This window comes from Coenobita brevimanus, chromosome 48, assembly GCF_032717465.1.
Source record: "Coenobita brevimanus isolate Jiangsu-jjx chromosome 48, ASM3271746v2, whole genome shotgun sequence".
NCBI lineage: Eukaryota > Metazoa > Arthropoda > Malacostraca > Decapoda > Coenobitidae > Coenobita > Coenobita brevimanus.
In genome coordinates, this window is record NC_137001.1 from 12562948 (window position 1) to 12568947 (window position 6000).

Sequence of the window (6000 nt, forward strand, 5' to 3'; positions counted from 1 at the left end):
ATATCTATGGTCGGAAAATATCCTGCATGAAAAGGACACGGTTTCTAGGTCTTCTGTTTGATAGACAACTAACTTGAGTTCCTGATATTCGTTCTTTTATTGCAGCTTGTATTAAAACTTTCAGTCTTCTGAGGATTTTGGTTCATACATCTTGGGGTTCTGGCCATTACACCCTCTTCCTCATGCTTAGGTCCCTTGTTCTTCCCAAACGTAAATATGGGTGTGAGATCTACTACTCTGCAACAGATGCTCATCTTCGGATGTTAGATTCCGTGCATCATGTTGGTGTATGTCTGGCAACTGGGGCATTCAGGTCATCACCGATTTTGAGTTTGTTGATGGATTCTGATGCTGTTCCTTTGAATTTACGTTGCCAGTCGTTTATGGTGATGTGTTGGTATCCTCTGTTCTGCCTTCCACACTCAGCTCCTTGTGCCTTGGTCTCCCAGGAATCCCAATCTTCTGCCCTTTCATTACTGGATCTGGTCTGTTACATTATCCCTCTCTGTTCCCAGACTGACTGTCCACATCCGATCTCGAGAATATGTTCTTGGCTGCTCCAGCATGTGACATTTTGAGAGTCCGTTGCTTGTAAACAGAGCTCACTTCTCTCTCAAGTGTCCCTCGCTCTCTTTTTAGAACATGCTTCAATTCATGGGAGGTCTTTTTCTGTCTATACTGTCAGATCTAAGACTGATATTGTAGTAGGTCTTGGCGTATCTTCCCTTCCTTCAGCTGGGGCGGTAGTCTTCCTGGTATTGCATCAGTGTATATGGCGAAGCTGACTGCAATTTCTCTAAATCATTTTTACTCGCTGCCATTCTGTTTTTGTGATTTTTATGGTTTCTTGCAGTTCTCTGTCTGCACTAGAGTCTCTTAATGCTTCCCATTCACTGGTTTCATTAATTTTAGAGTGGCTTTTTCTCCTTGGTCGTCGTGGCCATCATGTGGACTTCTGCTGGGTTCCACCACATGTTGATGTGGAGGGCAATGAGAGAGTAGAGATATTACCTAAATATGCGATTTGTCGATAGTCCCCTGGCAACTACCTGCTTCCCTACTCCGATATGATGCCTTCTTTGAAGTATGCAAATCGCATTTGTTGGCAGAGACAATAGGATGCTGGTGTTCATAATAAATTACAAGAAATTTCTTAGAGGGTGGTCGTGTGTAGGGTTCTCCCCTCCAGGTGTCGGCAATTGGAAGTGGCTCCTGCCTGTCTTCGCACTGGGCACTCATAGCTTATACATGGGTTCCTGATGTGTGGTGGGACTCAGCTGTAATGCAATGATTGCATTGTTCCCCTTACTGTCTGTCGCTTGCTGACCGAAAGTCCAAGTCAGGGGGACCTTCTTCAGAGATTCCTTCATAGTCATGAGGGGTTGGATGGTGCCTACTATCTGTCCTCTGTGCTTGGAGGAGCCTATAGCGATTTACTTATGTTTTTTGTTTTCTTCAGGAGGCGGGCTTCCTACCAATTTTATTGGTAATTGACTTTCTAAAGATTTTTGTTGGCATTTTTGTATTTTATTTGTACCAAAGAATATTAACTTTATTTTGAGTATGATTTTCTTTTTATGTCCTTTACATGGTTGTCCGGTGGCGCATAATCCTTTCAGTTTCACCGCCAGCCTTTTATTTTATTAAATAATCAGTGAGCTAATTTTGTCATTGAGTTTGCCTTACTGAGATAGTATCTTATTTCACTGACATCTTTCACTGAGCGACCCTGTTATATATTCCAAGAGCGAGAAGTCAGTTTCCTAAACGTCCGGTTCCTTAGTGAAACCCTGAGTGCATTTCTGCTGAGAAAGCCAAATGAGTTGCGTTCCATCGGCTTCATCATCATTGTGGGGATCTTCAGTATTTTGTGGCGTATCAGTGGGTGCGAGCTCACGTGAGGCAGGTTTTAAAGGAGGCCAGGCATTCATCCAGGAAGGGTTATGTTTCCTCCATCACTTCAGGGACTTTATTCACGTATAGAACTGGGTGAGGAAAATTTTAGGAAAATTTGCTATTCCCTCCCTTCCTGCTTTACCTGCAGCATGTGGAACTCTGGCTGTTCCATTCACTGTTACAAAGATGCTTATTCATCATTTTGCTAGTGTGTCAGAGAAACACCATTGGCGTCAATAGTCTCGTGTTCTCAGTTTTACCTCGTATGGGTGAAAGTCTTCTGTTATCTTTTCTATTTGTGAACTCCAGGTGGCTCTGTCGCACTGCCATGATTCCTCTACTGGCTGTGATAATATTCCTTATGCATTTTTACATCATCTATCTCATAAATCCCTTTCATTGTTGCTGTCATTGTTTAATAAGATCTGGTGTACTGCTGAGTTTCCAGCTTGTTAGGGTTATCCCCATTCCCAAGCCAGGTAACGGCCACCTATAGGCAATGATTTATTGGCCCATTTTTCTTACTTTCTATGTGTAAGGTCTTGGAAAAGATGGACAATGTTAGGCTTGAGTGGTTTTTGGAGAGAGGTGTCTTCTTCTCCCCTGTCCTGCATGGTTTTCATAAAATGCGTTCTACAGTACATATGATCTACTGTTTTTTGCATATTCTGTCTGTGAGGCCTTCTCCACAAACCAACACCTGGTTACAGTCTTCTTCAATCTGGAGAAGATATATGACACTGCCCACAGTCATGGCATTTTGCTCACTCCTCATGAGTATGGTCTTCATTGACGTTTGCTTTTTTTATTCACCAGTTTTTTCTAACCATTCCTTAAGTGTCCGAGTGAAAAGAGTGCTTTCTTATGCCCGTGCACTTAAAGATGGGGCACCGCAGGGGAGTATCCTTAGTGTTACTCTGTTTGCTGTGGCCATCAGCTCTGATTGGTGTACTTCCTGATGGTGTGTTGATGACCTTTCAATTTCCGTCACTGCACCTAGATTGTATCTTATAGAAGGGAAGTTGCATCTTGCTCTTACTACAATTTCTGTGTGTGCAGAGTTTCGTGGTTTCCGTTTTTCTTTACAAAGACCGGGGCTATGCATTTTTATCGTCTTCGGGGGTTCACCCAGATCTGACTTGTATCTCTATGGTTGGAGAATATCCTGCACGGAAGAGACTCAGTTTCTAGGTCGTTTGCTTCATAGATTATTAACTTGGGTTCCTCATATTCGTTCTGTTAAGTTGGCTTGTATTAAAGCTCTGAGTCTTCTGAGGGTTTTGGTTCATACTTCTTGGGGAGCTGACTGTCAGATCCTCCTCCTCTTCCACGTTTCTCTTGCCCTTTCTAAAATTCATTATGAGTGTGAGATCTGCTCCTCTGCAATAGATGCCCATCTCAGGATGGTAGATTCTGTATATTATGCTTGTGAATGTCTGGCAACTGGGGCATTCATGTCCTCCCTTATTTTGAGTTTGTTGGTGAATGCTGATGCCCTTATTTTGGATTAGTCATTGATGATGAGGTGTTGGTATCGTCTTTACCACCTTCTGGACTCAATTTCATGTGCCAAGGTCTCCAGGGATTCCCGGTCTTCTGTTTATGACATCCATCCTAGTTTCCCTGTGACTCTTTGGTCTTGTAATATGTAAATCTTGAGATTTGGTTAAAGTTATTGTGCTAGTTGAAGACAGGAGAAGTTAAAGATGAATACAGGGAGTTGATCTTGATTTATTATCTTCAAGGAAAGTCTAAGTTGAGCAGAGTATGTATTACACAGGAACGTAATTTACTAAGTTTCGTTGAAGCCCTCTTCTTATTTCCTCTCTCCACTACCTGTCAGTTCTATGGCTAGCCCCTTTCTGATCTCTGGTTCCTACACTTTCGTTTAGAAGGGGTCATGTCACGTGGGCTACATTGTCGTGGAAGCTTCTAGAACTCTGTATGCCTGTGTGTATGTAGTGCTTCCAGTGCCTACTGGCATACTGTTCATTAAGTATTTGTTGAACTCATTTCCTTTTGGTCAATTCTCACTGACACACTTCCTATCTCACACCCTGGCTTGGTGCTTCTATCTATCTATCTATCTATGAGTTGTATTATTATAATATGGAGTCCTGACATCCTGAGGCCCTTTGGTTACATGGTTTGGTCTATTATGTCATCCGTTCTTGTTCCAAGATTAGCAGTTTGTCCACACCTGACCAAGTGGGGGAATTTTTGGCGACATCCTCGTGTGACATTTTGTGTTCATTGTTCATAAATAGAGCTCGCTTTCCACTCATGTGTCCCTCTCTTTCTTTTTAGAACATAGCTCATGAGGGCTTTGTCCTGGTCATATCTGACGGATCTAAGACTGAGACTGGGGTAGACTTTGGTGTCTTCCCTTCATTCAATAGGGGCAGTTGCCTTCCTGGTATTATTTCATTCGAAATGGCTGAAATGGCTACGATTTTATATACTCATCAAATTAGTTTTACCCTCCCCAATCTATTTTTCTTCAGTGAGTCCAGAAGTGCTGCAGTCTTTTAATTCATCCCACCCACTGGTTTTATCAATTTTAGAGTGACCTTTTCTCCCTGGCCATTGTGGCCACCATGATGACTTCTGCTGGATTCCCATGCATGTTAGTCTGGAGGGCATTGAGAGGGCAGATACATTAGCTATAACTGCGTCTTCTTGACGGCCCTCTACCAGCTACCCAATTCCTGCTTCCTATGTGACACCTTCCTTGAAGTATGTGATTCGTACTTTTTGGTAGAGACAGGGATGCTGTCACTCAAAATAAATTCAAAAACATTTATCAGAGAGTCATTCTGCTGAGGGTTCTGCCCTCCATGTCTAAGCGATTGCAGGTGACTCTTGCCTCGCTTTGCACTGGACACTCACTGCTTACGCATGGGTTCTGGATGTGTGGTGGGAGTCTACCGTTTGTGATGATTGCCTTGATCCCCTAACTTTCCGTCACTTGCTAGACGAGTCTGGGGAGCCTTACATCAGACATTCCTCCATAGGCATTAGGGTGTCTACCGACTGTCCTCGATGCTTGGAGGAGCCTATGGCGCTTTTACTGATGATTTTAGTTTTCTTTAGGAGGCTTGCTTCCTACCACTGTTATATGTAATTGATATTTCATTTAAACAGAAGAGTAATCACTTCGTTTTGAGTATGCAAAAAAAAAAAAATGTCTCTTTCACCTTCATGTTCAACGGCATATGTTCCAGGCAGTTGCGCTGCCAGTTTTGTATTGTATATAATATTCAACCATTAAAACCCTCAACATATTAAACAAAACGCAAGTACCAATACACCTGTCCTCTATGAGACAGCCCAAGCATGTGTTGAATATCGACGGTGGGTGTTGGTGCGGAAGTAAGTGAAGTGCATGGTGTGGGAAATATTTTTCCCCAGAGCAGTCTTTGCACTCTTTCCATATTAGAATAAGTGTCCCTGTTGAAAGCAGAGGAAAATCCCAGAGAACGTTAATTACTAATTGGAGCGGTTTATTAACCCTGAGATTTAGTTCTAGTTCTCGTTAATAATTATTCTTATTAATAAAATAAATGCTACACTGTTTAACGTTTGTGGACAACCATATTGTAAATATGTAAATTCTTAGGAAGTTTCCCTTGTCATGACTGTGCCTGTGTGGTAGGATGACGTGGTATCCTGACGGGAAAATGGAGGAATGTCTAACATATCTTGACATAGATAAAGTGAATATTTGGCTTTACTTTTATGTAGACTAAGAGTAACTTGTTAAGTTGGATATTCCTTGTAAATTTCATGATGTAATTCACTATACTTAGATAATTGTAACTGAAAAAATATTTAGCATCACTGATCCTATGCTGGGGAGAGAGACTCGCCATTTATCATGCTGCTCCTCAAGCTCGTTTGAGCCACACGTTGTAAAATGCAGCACCAAAGACGGTTGGAAAGGCCCAGGAAAACCGACCGATAATTCATCCGCGTCCTCATCTTTTATTCTGACTCTGTCTAGCTATGTAACCTTTATGATTTAGCCAAATTAGGGGGACTAGCTAGGATATAAGGAGGTAATTACTGGTGAGTTAGAGTATTAATGACACCCTAATTTCCTAA